This window comes from Mirounga leonina, unplaced genomic scaffold (genome assembly GCF_011800145.1).
Source record: "Mirounga leonina isolate KUSES-001 unplaced genomic scaffold, KU_Mleo_1.0 Mir_115, whole genome shotgun sequence".
Lineage (NCBI taxonomy): Eukaryota > Metazoa > Chordata > Mammalia > Carnivora > Phocidae > Mirounga > Mirounga leonina.
The window spans coordinates 13,928,864-13,941,348 of NW_023270268.1; the positions used below are offsets into that span (position 1 = coordinate 13,928,864).

The following is a 12,485-nucleotide window of genomic DNA, read 5'->3' on the forward strand; positions in this document are numbered from 1 at the left end:
GACTAAAGCATTTGAATGTACTACATTGTTTGAATGGAGGGGCCCTCTTTGAAAAGGGTTGAAGGGCACTGCACTGCATAGGGCCATTAGTAAGACATACTGATGTTATGACAGACTAAACCAGAGTAGGTCCCACTAAGCACACTGCTAAACGATGCCATTTTCTTCTCTTCTTTGGTCATGAATAATCATTTACCGATAAAAGAAGAAGGAAAACACTCAACAAGTAAGATGCGGGACTGATACTGCGTTCTCTTATCCTCTGAAAAGCACTCCAAAGTGATGAATAACGGTTCTCTGGTGCTAATTGGTTCTGCTTCCTTGGAGAACCCTGGCTAATACAGGATGAATTCACTCAGGAGTAACATGACCCAAACTGCCTTGCAGAAAGATAAATTTGGTGTCAATGAGGACGTTAGACCCAAAAGGAAAGCCTGGAATTCAGAGTGACTTCTTGGGAGAATATTATAATCCCGGTAGTAGATCATGAGGGCTTAATCTACAGCTGTGTGCAAAATTAATAAAGTTTGGATGGAAAGGTAATTCAGGAATAGAATTGTCACATCTCATGGTACTACCCAGGTGGCCCAGGTAAATGAATAAAAGCAGACTCCGCGGGTTTCAAGAGCACAGAAGAGAAATGTAGTAATACTTTTTTTTAAATTTTATTTATTTATTTATTCATGAAAGTCAGAGAGAGAGAGGCAGAGGGAGAGAAGCAGGCTCCCCGCCCAGCAGGGAGCCGGATGTGGGACTCGATCCCAGGACCCTGGGATCATGACCCGAGCCGAAGGCAGACGCTCAACCGTCTGAGCCACCCAGGTGCCCCTGGGAAATGTAGTAATACTTTAAGGGCATAAGAGCTCAGGCAAACTCGTAATGGAGTTTTGATGCCTTAATTAAGGTAAACATTCTAGGGGCGCCTGGGTGGCTCAGTCATTAAGCGCCTGCCTTCAGCTCAGGTCATGATCCCAGGGTCCTGGGATCGAGCCCCGCATCGGGCTCCCTGCTTGGCGGGAAGCCTGCCTCTCCCCCCTCCACTCCCCCTGCCTGTGCTCCTCTCTCACTGTGTCTCTCTCTGTCAAATAAATAAATAAAATCTTTAAAAAAAAAAAAAAGGTAAACATTCTATTAAAATATATGAAGTTGCCAATATCCAAGGGTGTTGTTGTTGTTGTTGTTGTTGTTGTTGTTGTTCATGAAAATGATAATTTACATGGTTCAAACCATAAGCGACTAGGTGTTGTTTGTATTTGTGAGAAGGACACCCATAAGTTTGGACCAATATACCCAGTTGTGTGAATTCTTTGTACTTTTTTTTTAAACGCTTAATGTGTCAGTAGTTTTCTTTCACCCGAATCTTACTTTGACTTATGAGGATGATATTATTATATTTAATTTTTTGGATAAGTAATATATTAACATGTTTTTTAAATTTAGTAAATACAAAAAGGTATGGCAATGAAATCTCTTCTCACTATTCCTCAGTCCACCTGTCCCCTGACACCCATGAGCAACTTCCTGTGTTTCCTATACAAATTTCTTTGTGTGTTTACTAGTTATAATAAACAAGCAAAAAATAGAATCTTATTCACCCACCCTCCATGCACACACCACTTTTTTTTTTCACGAACGGAAACATGAAGTACAAATTGTTCTGCCCTTTGCTTTTTTCTACCTAATAAAATGTCTTGGAGATGTTTCCAAATTAATACATAGTGTGCTTCCCAATTATTATCGATAGCTGCATAGTGTTCCATTATATGGACATGCCATAGTTTATTCAACATGTCCCTACAGATGGACATTTGAGTTGTTCACAAACTGCTGTTATTACAAGCAATGCTGCAATCCATAATTATTGGCACATATCCTTTCAACTGTGTGCCAAGGATCTGCATGTGTGGGATAAATCCTCATAAGCTGGGATCCAGTTTTCATAACAGAAAAGAAATAAAAGTAGAAGAAAAATAATAACAGAGACTTTTCAAAAAAAAAAAAAAGGAAAGGAAAAGAAGGAAATAATGGAAAAAAGGCAGGCAGACTAGGACAGGGGAAAAGAAGGAAGGAATGAGAAATGAGGAAAAGGGGAGGAGAAAAGAATTAAGAGAGGGAAAAGCTCTTGACCTCTGCAAAATGGTGTGAGGGAAGTGATTAAACCGTAGTGCAGGGGTTGGGGCGGGGGAGAGGGCACGTGGGAAACGCAGGGAGCTCCACAATGCTGGCAGAACATAACAAGGAAGTGACTCTTCCTGTCCAAACAATCCTACCCACTACAGCGACACAGGAGAGATAAGTTCCGAGGCTAAAAATACAGCACATGGAGGCAGACATCTCTGAACAGAGCCCAGGATGTGGCCACTCCAGGTTATCTAGCAAGTGAGCCACAGAGGGAAGCCACGAGTTTTGAGAAAGAACCAACTATGTATAAAGACCTGGTGCTTGAGGCAAACGTAAACCTTATCAGTCAAAACCGTGCATCATCTATGAATAGGTATAAGGCCTTAACTATAAGAAGCTCACAAGAGGCCTGCAAAATGAAAAGGGACAGACAAGGAATCCAAGAAGGAAAGAAGAATCCAGACCAGATCAGAAAGCTGTGCCTCCCTGCTCTGCCACAGTGACTGATGGTTCCAACGGGGTCCCTCCTGAGGGAAATGAAAGGTTCAAGTCAGTGTTCATGACTTACTTTTAAAGTGCATTTAAGTCCACCACACAGTAGAATCCATGTTATTCCCACACCAGTGAGTTTCTTTGTCCTCTTAATAAAGTCCAGAGTTGAAAATAAAAACAAAAATAAAAAAAAATAAAATCTCTGAGTCTTGTGAAAGATAGTGATTTATCTTGCAGTGAATTTATTCCCACATGAAGTGGACGAATCCAAGGAAACAGGCCCCATTTCAGAGCCCTGTTTGAACGAGGGAATACCTGACTGGGTGTGCCATTTTACCGGCTTCACTAGTGTTTTCCAAAAATGCCTACAACTGCATAATGCCTGAAAAAGCTTCTTTTATGCCTGAAATTGTTGCTATGCTTAAATGCAAGTCATGGGGGAAATGATAAAAAGGGTGTGAAAGACATCAAGAGATATTAAATAGGTGATTTTAAAAATTTCATCTAGAATGCATACACCTAAGAAGGAGAACACATTTCAGAAGAGGAGAGAGAAAGAAAGGAGCCAAGAACACAATAGACATGTTACATATGGCCTCTGACTTTTGTTTCTTTCGACTGTTAATTTTACCCGGCATACTGGAGCTAAACATGAATTTTAGGTCATGTAAAGATCAGATACTACACTTGATCTTAGCCAAAAGGCCGAGAAGCGATTAGGTCACGTAAAGATGAGGATAATGTAAATAATGTAGAAGACTGAAATCTCAGCATTTCCCACCTTCCGCTTACCCTAGTCACAAGTCGACAGTTATCAACACTGCTCTGTCCCAAAATTCAGAAGATTAAAGGAAAAATATGAGCTAGTGGACAGCTTTGGTTTTTGGTCTGTTTTTTGGGTTGTTTTGTTTTTTACTATGATAGAGATAATTCTGCAATTGTTGTAAATTCTATTGTGTTATGTGCTCCTGTTACAAAAATCAACTTTAAATGAGAAAAATAGACTGAAGTATATTTCAATTTTTATTTAGAAAAAATAATTTAGATACAAACGAGACTTCTATCCTCATGATAATCACTGATGGATGTAGGATATCCGATATCAGGGCAGCACCCTCAGATTTTACAAGTGACATTCTGTCTGAGCCTCGTTCTTTCTTGACTTGCTCTTGACATTAACAGCACCAACTTCTGCTCAGTTCCAAAGGATAAGCCTAGAATATGATGTTCTCCATGGCGATGCCAAGTCCAGTTCTTGTCACACTGTAATGCACTCAACTAACACCTATTAGGCAAATAAATGACTTCTAGCAAGAAGCATCAGAAACATAATCTTCAAACAATGGGCTGCTCCAGAGTTCTAAGCATCCCCACAAATTCTCTACACTATTCATTTAATGGCAAAGGGGTGCTACTGTATTAAAGTAAGTAGCTAAAGAGCTTATGGCAATCATTTATAAATCCTCTCTGTGGTTTGGGGTTTAAGTACCTTCTAATGCTCACAGAAATTAACTCCAAGGAACTATCTACAAATCCTTTGCATATAGTGGGGCTTCCTTACATGACATATTTCCTAAAATAGAAAACCCAGTAGCTGGAGTGTGGCCATTGTTTCTTCCACATATGAAAAATGATTAGCATGGCAACTGACTTGATCTAAACTAGGTAGTTTAAGAGAACTGTAGTCAAGAATAGCAAGACTAAGATTTTCTATTCATAAAGTGAATTCCTTCGATTCACCAGTTCTATTTGAGTGTTAAAGAATGAACTTTTTAATCATGTCTATGACATGTGGAGTCTTACATTGGGTAATAAAGGTTCCAGAATATTACTGCCTTTTAAAGCATCCAACGTGATCATAGCTTAATTAGAATTCATATATTTTTATGTAAATAAAGAAAACTTCTGAGTAAATTAAAAGCAAAGAAATAGAAAACATTTTCACTAGATTAGAAACATTTTAACTTCTCGTATCCTTAGTGCTTTGTATGATGTCTGGTTCTTGGTACAGATACAGTAAATGCTGGTTGACCCAAAAAACTAAGGAGGAAGGAAAAAAGGAAAGGAAGGAAGTAGAAAAGAAGAGAAAAGAACTCTTCATGGGGGGAGTATCCTGCAGAAAATTCTAGAAAACTCTAACCATAGTGCCTGGAGATACCACTGTTAATTATTTTTCCACTTTCTCATCATGTGTTCCTGGGCTGTCTTGTCATTATAGCCACTATTGGAATCTTTTATAATGTCTAATTTCTAAAAATCACTAAAACGCAAATAAAACAATGTAGTAAGCAGTTTCTCTTCTTAAAAGGAAAACACTTAGAACCACTACGTGCTACTGAGTTAAGGGGCATAGCAGCCAGAAGAGAAGGGACAAATGACAGGCTCCAGTTCCTAAGCTGAACACCTCTAGCCAGCTTGGTGGCTTTGACCTTCATAAATGTATAAATGGCTTTCATTTTGAGTCATGTAACTGATTACTTATATCCACGATGGAGCGCTAGTTAAAAGGCAGGAAGCATATGGAGCACTGATGTTGAAATACAATTTGCGTTCATCTTGCATAATACATCAAGATGACTCTAGCATTTCATAGTCAACTGTAAGAAGAAAAAAACATGCATGTTGACATATTTCCAATTTGGGTCTTCACATATAAAGGATAAAAAGCTATATACACCAGCAACATGCAACAAGTAGAGAAAGCTTGCAATCTGAAATTCATACCTTATTTCATCACTTAGAAACAACTTCTGGAAATTATAAAATTTAGCCACACAAAACACACCGTAATCCGAAATCTTCCTGTGGTCAAATTATTATTATATTTTTATATTTTTCCATATACATTTCTCAAAAATTTCACTTTGAGGTAAACGACAGGTTTATCATTTGTTAAAAGGGAAACAGTAAAAATCTCTCTTGCTATTTCATTTTATTATACACCAGATAATAATGTAAAAATAATTATTTTAATTCCTAAGGAAGTTCTTAGGATCATATATTTCAATGAAAAAGGGCTACTATATCATAAAAATTGGGGGAACATTTGTCTGGTACAATAAAATACTTGATGCAAAGGGAGTATTTGGAGGCTATTTAGGTTGTAAATGAAGGAAAAGCTCTAGAGAATTCTGTCTTCAGATTCTTGCCCCATGACATGAATAGGAGATCGTTTGGTACCTAAATTGGCTAAGTCTTTTAAATCTTAACTCAATCTATTCCTTAAAACTTTCTGTTACTGCAGCTCAGAAGACAAAGCTCAAAGACTTTCCCAAGATCTTGGAAATAAAAACACTGGAGACAAGATCCATATCCCATCCTCTCTGACTTCAAATTCTATTCCTTTCAATATGCCACATTCTATTTACCTCACCTTTCTGGGAAAGATTATAATACTGGCATTTCATTATCTTTTAGTAGCTTTCCATTAAAAAAAAAACTGCATTTATTCAAACTCTTAATTCATAACTAAAAACAATATCCTTTCTCCAATGCATTTCCCACAACTCCCTAGTTGCCTGAATAGCAAAGCCATGACATTGCTAATAAGTAGCTAACATAAAATAGAAAATCAACCTGCTTGCAAATGCTTCTTTTAAAAATATTTCTCTGTAAGTGAATAAAATTCCCTCTGTTTATTATTTCCAGGGATCAAACATCTCCAAGTGATGCATGGTCTATCAGCAAATTTTTCTCTGTGACAGCATAAATGTCTCCATTTATACACCTTAGAATGTTTCTAAGAAGGAAGATTATCCAGTTTATTAAACAATGAATGGCTCCTTTCACCTTTGGATAGAACATTTTTTTTTTTTTTTATGAAATTCCCTGAGACCATTTGCAAGGAGTTTGTTTTTTAAGAGTTCAAATAAAACCAGGCATTCTGAACCTCTCAGAGAATTCAATTTATAAAATCCTCCTATTGCATAGAACCTCTGCCCCTTCCCATCCAGTCAACTGTGTTGTCACCAAAAAGTAACCCAGCCATCTTATGCAAAGGTGATCTAGATAGACGACTGGCTGACTCACATGAGGAAGCACAAACCATGGACTTAGAGGAAAGGTCTTGGTGAAATAAGTCAGTCGCTTCCTTTTACATAGTAGGGACAGAAAGTTCAGAAAGCTCAGAGAGGCTGACTGACTTGAGTAAAATCTCAAAGACTATTCTGGTCAGTACCAGGTTTAAAACCTGAAATCTGAAGCTCCAGAATCTCAAAACAGATTTTTTTTTTTTTTTTAATTTTTACCATGTGCTTGCCAGAATATTTGTGCAGGAAGGTCAAGCAGAAAGGGTTTTATGGGGAGAGGGCGTTGCCCGGCCGAGTCATCACCTGCTCTACCTCCCTGACAGCATCTCTGCCTCTTCATACACACTGGAACTAGTATAAGTCAAAGGAAAGTTGGTCCTAAGAACTAGTAAGCAGGGCTGAGCAGGCTCCCAGAACTCAAGAGGGAAAATACAATTAAAATGAGACAAAGAAGAAGATATTCTCTTAGCAGTTGGTATATGAATTGCATTCAGGGAGACAGGCCTGCCTTTACTTTGAAGGTTATTCCCCAAACCCACATCAAATGCTCCCAACGAAGCAAGGGAAGGGTTCTGTGGCTGTGGCATGGAGTCACCATAATGCTCGAATGCTAGGGATGCGCAGGGTGAATCCTCCCTTAACCTACACGCCTTTGTTCCAAATTATAGTGTCATATGCTCAGCTTAGCTTCTCAACCTTTTGGGATCTGGCCTCTGGCTTTACCCTTAGCTTCCATACCTACAGCCTACACCTCAGCTCCCTTCAAGCCATGCTGAAATATTTGTCATGACTCAAATACCTGGTGCTGGTTCACGTCTCCTTGACTTTTTACAGGTTACAATGCTATCTCATTGCTTCTTTAACTAGCAATTCCACTTGTTCTTCAAAATTCAGTCTAAATATGGGTTCCTTCAGGGGATTTTCCCTGAATCTGATTTTTGATGCCCTTATGCTCTCCCAGCATTCTGTTCATGCTTCTATTATAGCACTGATAAAAATGTAATGTAATCATTGATTTGCATATTTATTACTCACTATAAGCCTCTGAAGGTTTGGGATCTTGTCTCACTCAACTTTGTATCCCTGGCACGTAGCACACTACCTGGCCCATAGTTCACATTCAATAAATGATAAATGTGTGAATGAATTAATGAAATGCCAGTAGACAGAAGTTATCCCATGCTTGCCTACATTGGTTGTGACTTTGGGCAAATCACAAATGCTATCTGATCACCCAAAGGTAATCGCTCAAAAGTAATTGTTAATCAGTGTCAGGGGACAACATATTTCATGGAAAGGAGCTCTTGGATTTGATGAGTTAAAACAATGAGGACCTTGCAGTTTGAGGGCTTTAAAAAAGTGAGATATCAGCCAGCTGATACATAAGGTCATCCACTTTTCTTATGCAATATGTGTCCCTCTCTCTATTACGAATGCTTACAGTACCCAGGGTAGGACCTGTGGCACTTCTGTGTGACATCATTTCAACTCGCAACTGATGCCCAAGGGAGCCCATTTCTTATATTCCTAGTTCACAAGATTCCTCACCACCTATTTTATAAACCTAAGAAAAAGTTAGCTCAATTAAGCCATGAGTGATCATTTTAAGCTGGGTACTGCATAAAATGCAAACTTTTCTCTGAAACATAGTAAAGATACCAAATTGTTATGAATGTCACCAATGCCTGGTTTTTCTAGTTGGATTGACAGGAACAGAAGAAAAAGCAGGGAATTAATACCAAAGACTTTCAGGACAATACTAAAGGGTTTAACAGGATCCCCCATGGGGTAATTTGATCTCTCCCATTATTATCTTGTATGAACCTACAAATCAGAACAGGAAAAGGAATTCTTGAAAAAAAAAATTACTAAAATGAAATTAGACATTGCATTCATCGCTGAAATTCAACTATAAAGAGGTTAAACCTTCCCTGTAAACTCCAGATAAAAGGCTCATAACTCATTTCCACTGGAGGGTAATAAGACAAGCTGTTCTTTCCATGAGAGGATGGAACAAGTGTAGTCTTGTAAGAAGAAAACTGAAGGTGAGTAAAACATTCTTCTGTTACCTCTGGAAGATGAACTATGTAGTTTAAGTGATGTGACACCACGGTATTCTTTGACCTTTTATAGTCAGTAGGGAGAAGTATTCCTTCTCAAATCTTCAGATTGAAATATATAATCCCTTTTGCTTTGTATAATTTGTTACATTTCTTAATTATCATGTCTAGTTACCTTTATTTTCATGTATCTGTGTGTGTATTTTAGATATTTATTGATTCTTGTCTTTTTTTTGCAAATAATAATAGCTTATATATGTTTCGCCTCTGTGGCTTCTGAATGGTTGTAAATTCATTATACATTCCTTAGCCTGTCACGCTAAGGATGGATTGAGTGAGACTTTCACTATAGAAGATTTAAAGCTCATAGGTTCAGATAAAGACTAAAACCAGAGAATGAGACCAAACAAAACTCATCATGCTACTACAGACCTCCTAAAGAATATCCCATTCAGGGCATATAATGAAATATAAGGATAAAAATTTTTTAAATTTCTTTCATCAGATTGTGCTTGCTTTCTGAATATATCATTGTTCAGACCTATCATAGCTTAGTTTTGTTAAGCTGAAAACAAATTAGCAACTCACATAAACCTTTTAGACAAGAATAAATGTCACAGTACTCAAACTGGATAGGTTTTCTTTTAGATCTATCATATTTTGATCTAGGACTTTTTCGTATTGGACTGAGTTTCTTCTAAACTCTTTTTATCTCTAAAAAACATTTGGGGAAAAAAAGCGAATTTCAAAGAATAAACTAAATCTGGTCATGAGTAAGGGAATGATAAAAGTGTAAAACTGCACACCAAATTAGTCTTAGACAAATTTTATTTTGGTATGTCAATATATCCAGTATTTACTATTCATACTCGGATCACTAAAATTTCTACCGGTGAGTAATAATGGTATTAGTATTTTTCACTCATTCAACATATGTCTCTTGAGTGCATAGAAATTAAAGTTTAAGCCACATGGCCACTTACGCAAGCCTCATTTCCAAGAAGCAGATAGTTCAGAATAGAAGATTTTAGAAGTTCACCCTAACTATTAAATAGTGTAGCTCAAAATACAGTGGTCAGTAAAATGCAGCCCAGAGGCTGGCTACCTATTTTTATAAATGTAATTTTATCAGGATACAGCTGTGGCCATTTGTTTAGGCATTATCTATGGCTGCTTTTACATTACAAGAGCAGAGTTGAGTGCAGTGGAAAGTCTACATCCATCAAATCCAAAATTTTATCTAGTCCCTTACAGAAAAGTTGACCCCTGGTGAAGGTGATAATAACGACCACAACAAGTTCAGACGAAATGACAAGACAGTGCATAAAAGGATTACCTCCTTCTTTACCAGGGAGGCATCATTTGAGATGAGCCTTGAATTGGGGTGAGGATTTTGACCAACAGAATCACTGCAAGTAGCAATTTCAATAAAAAAAGAGTCAGGTGAAAGACATACACACAAGATATATAGTTAAAATATCAATATATAGTTGTACAGTTTGGTTAGATGAGGAGCTACAGGTAGTAAATTCTAATGGAAGTCATATTTCTATATCCAGCTCATTCACACGAGTACAGACATACCAGGTGTTTATGGCTAAAGTCAGTGGTCATGGCACCTTTCCTTAGGGGAGGTCACCAGTTCTTAAATAGTGTGAATATCACTCCTGGTTGTACATATCAAAACCTACAAGATGCAGCGAACAGAGTATTCAAAGAGAAATCTACAGTTTAAAATCAATGTATGATAAATAATAACATAAAAGATATAGCATTCAGCTCAATAAGCTAGAAAAAGAACATCAAAACAAACCCAAAGGACCTTTATACATTGTGGGAAAGTAAACTGATAGAAATTTATCAATCATGGTGGCAGAGGTTGAGGGGAAGGGAGTGCATTTATGCTGATCTATAGGAACGTAAGTGTCCCTTTGACTCAGCAATTCTACTCTCAAAATTTGATTCCATGGACATGCTCCTACACATGTAGCAAAATACAGTGACCAGTGTGTTCACTGCAATGTTTGTATAATCAAAATTGGAAACCATTTTTTTTGTTCACCAAGTTCAATGCCTAACAATACCTCATGATTCTAATATACTGTAAAGTTGAGAAAATAATTATGTAGATCCACCTGCTCTTACAAAAAAAAAAACAGATACTGATAATTTTGTAGAGAAATTAAGTTATTGAGCAATATCTATAGCGTTACCACAATTTTATTAAAAATTATACTTTTGGGGCACCTGGGTGGCTCAGTTGGTTAAGTGGCCAACTCTTGATTTTGGCTCAGGTCATAATCTCAGGGTCGTGAGATCGAGCCCTGCATCAGGCTCTGAGCTTGGTGTGGAGCCTGCTTTGGATTCTCTCTCTCCGTCTTCCTCTACCCCTCCTACCCCCTGCTCATGTTTTCTCTCTTTAAAAAAAAAAAAAAATACACACACACAAACACACACTTTTGGGGGAACCTGGTGTCTCAATCAGTTAAGCATCAGACTTTTTGTTTCAGCTCAGGTCATGATCTCAGGGTCATGAGATCAAGCCCCATATGGAGCTCCACTGAGCTTTGGAGTCTGCTTGTCCCTCTCCTTCCCCCTCTGCCCTTCCCCCTGCTCTCTCTCAAATAAATAAAATCTCTTAAAAATTATATTTTTGTATATATGTGTAACTAAATGTGTGTGTGTGCATATGAAAGGGAGAAAGAAATATGATGAAGTTTAGAAGTATATAACAAAGTGTTAAGAATGGTTGACCATAAACAACACAAAATAGCCAAAGCGATCTTGAGTGAAAAGAAGAAAGCCGGAGGCATCACAGTACCTGATTTCAAAATACACTGCCAAGCTATGGTAACTAAAACACCATTGTTCTGTCATAAAAGCAGACATATAGATAGATGGCACAAAATTGAAAGCCCAGAAACAAATTTACCCACTTATGGTCAACTGATCTTTGACAAAAATGCCAAGAACACACATGGAGAAAGGACAGTCTCTTCAATAAATGGTGCTGGGGAAAATGGAAAATAGATCCTTATACCTCACAAGATATACACAAATCAAAAATGGACTGAAAACTTAAATTTAAGATCTGAAAATTATAATGCTACTAGTAGAAAATATAGGGAAAAAACTTCTTGACGTTGTTCTGGGCAAAGATTTTTTTGGATACAATCCCAAATGCAAATGCACAAACACAAAAGTAGAAAAGTGGATTGCATCAAACTTTTAGCTTTTGCACAGCAAAGAAAGCAACAGAGTGAAGAGGCAACTTACAGAATGGGAGAAAATGTTTGCAAATCACATATATGATAAGGGGTTAATATCCGAAATATATAAGAAACTTGAGCAACTCAAATAGCAAGTAACTTTATTAAAAAATAGGCAAAGCACCTGAATAGATATTAATCAAAAGAAGACATGCATATGACCAACAGATATATGAAAAATACTCAACATTATTAATCATCAAAGAAAGGTAAATCAAAACCACAGTGAGATATCACCTCAAGATAACCAGTAGTGGTGAGGATGTGGATAAGAGGTAACTCTTGTACATTGTTGGGAGGAATGCAAATTAGTATAGCCTTTATTGAAAACATATAGAGGTTCCTCAAAAAATTAAAAATAGAACTCCCATATGATCCAGCAATCCCACTTCTGGGTATATATCCAATCAATCAATCAATCAATTTGGTATTTTTTTTTAATTTTTCTATTTGCGTATAGTTGACACATAATGTTGCATTAGTTTCAGGTGTACAACATAGGGATTTCACATCTC

General features: G+C 37.3%; 1 protein-coding gene and 1 pseudogene across 13 annotated transcripts in view; both read right to left on the minus strand.

Annotated features, from left to right (window-relative positions):
* RBMS3 (RNA binding motif single stranded interacting protein 3) overlaps positions 1–12,485 on the minus strand; it is a 739,797-nt gene that overhangs the window by 692,933 nt on the left and 34,379 nt on the right. The window lies entirely within an intron of this gene.
* On the minus strand, positions 3,217–3,330 carry LOC118007226 (annotated as a pseudogene).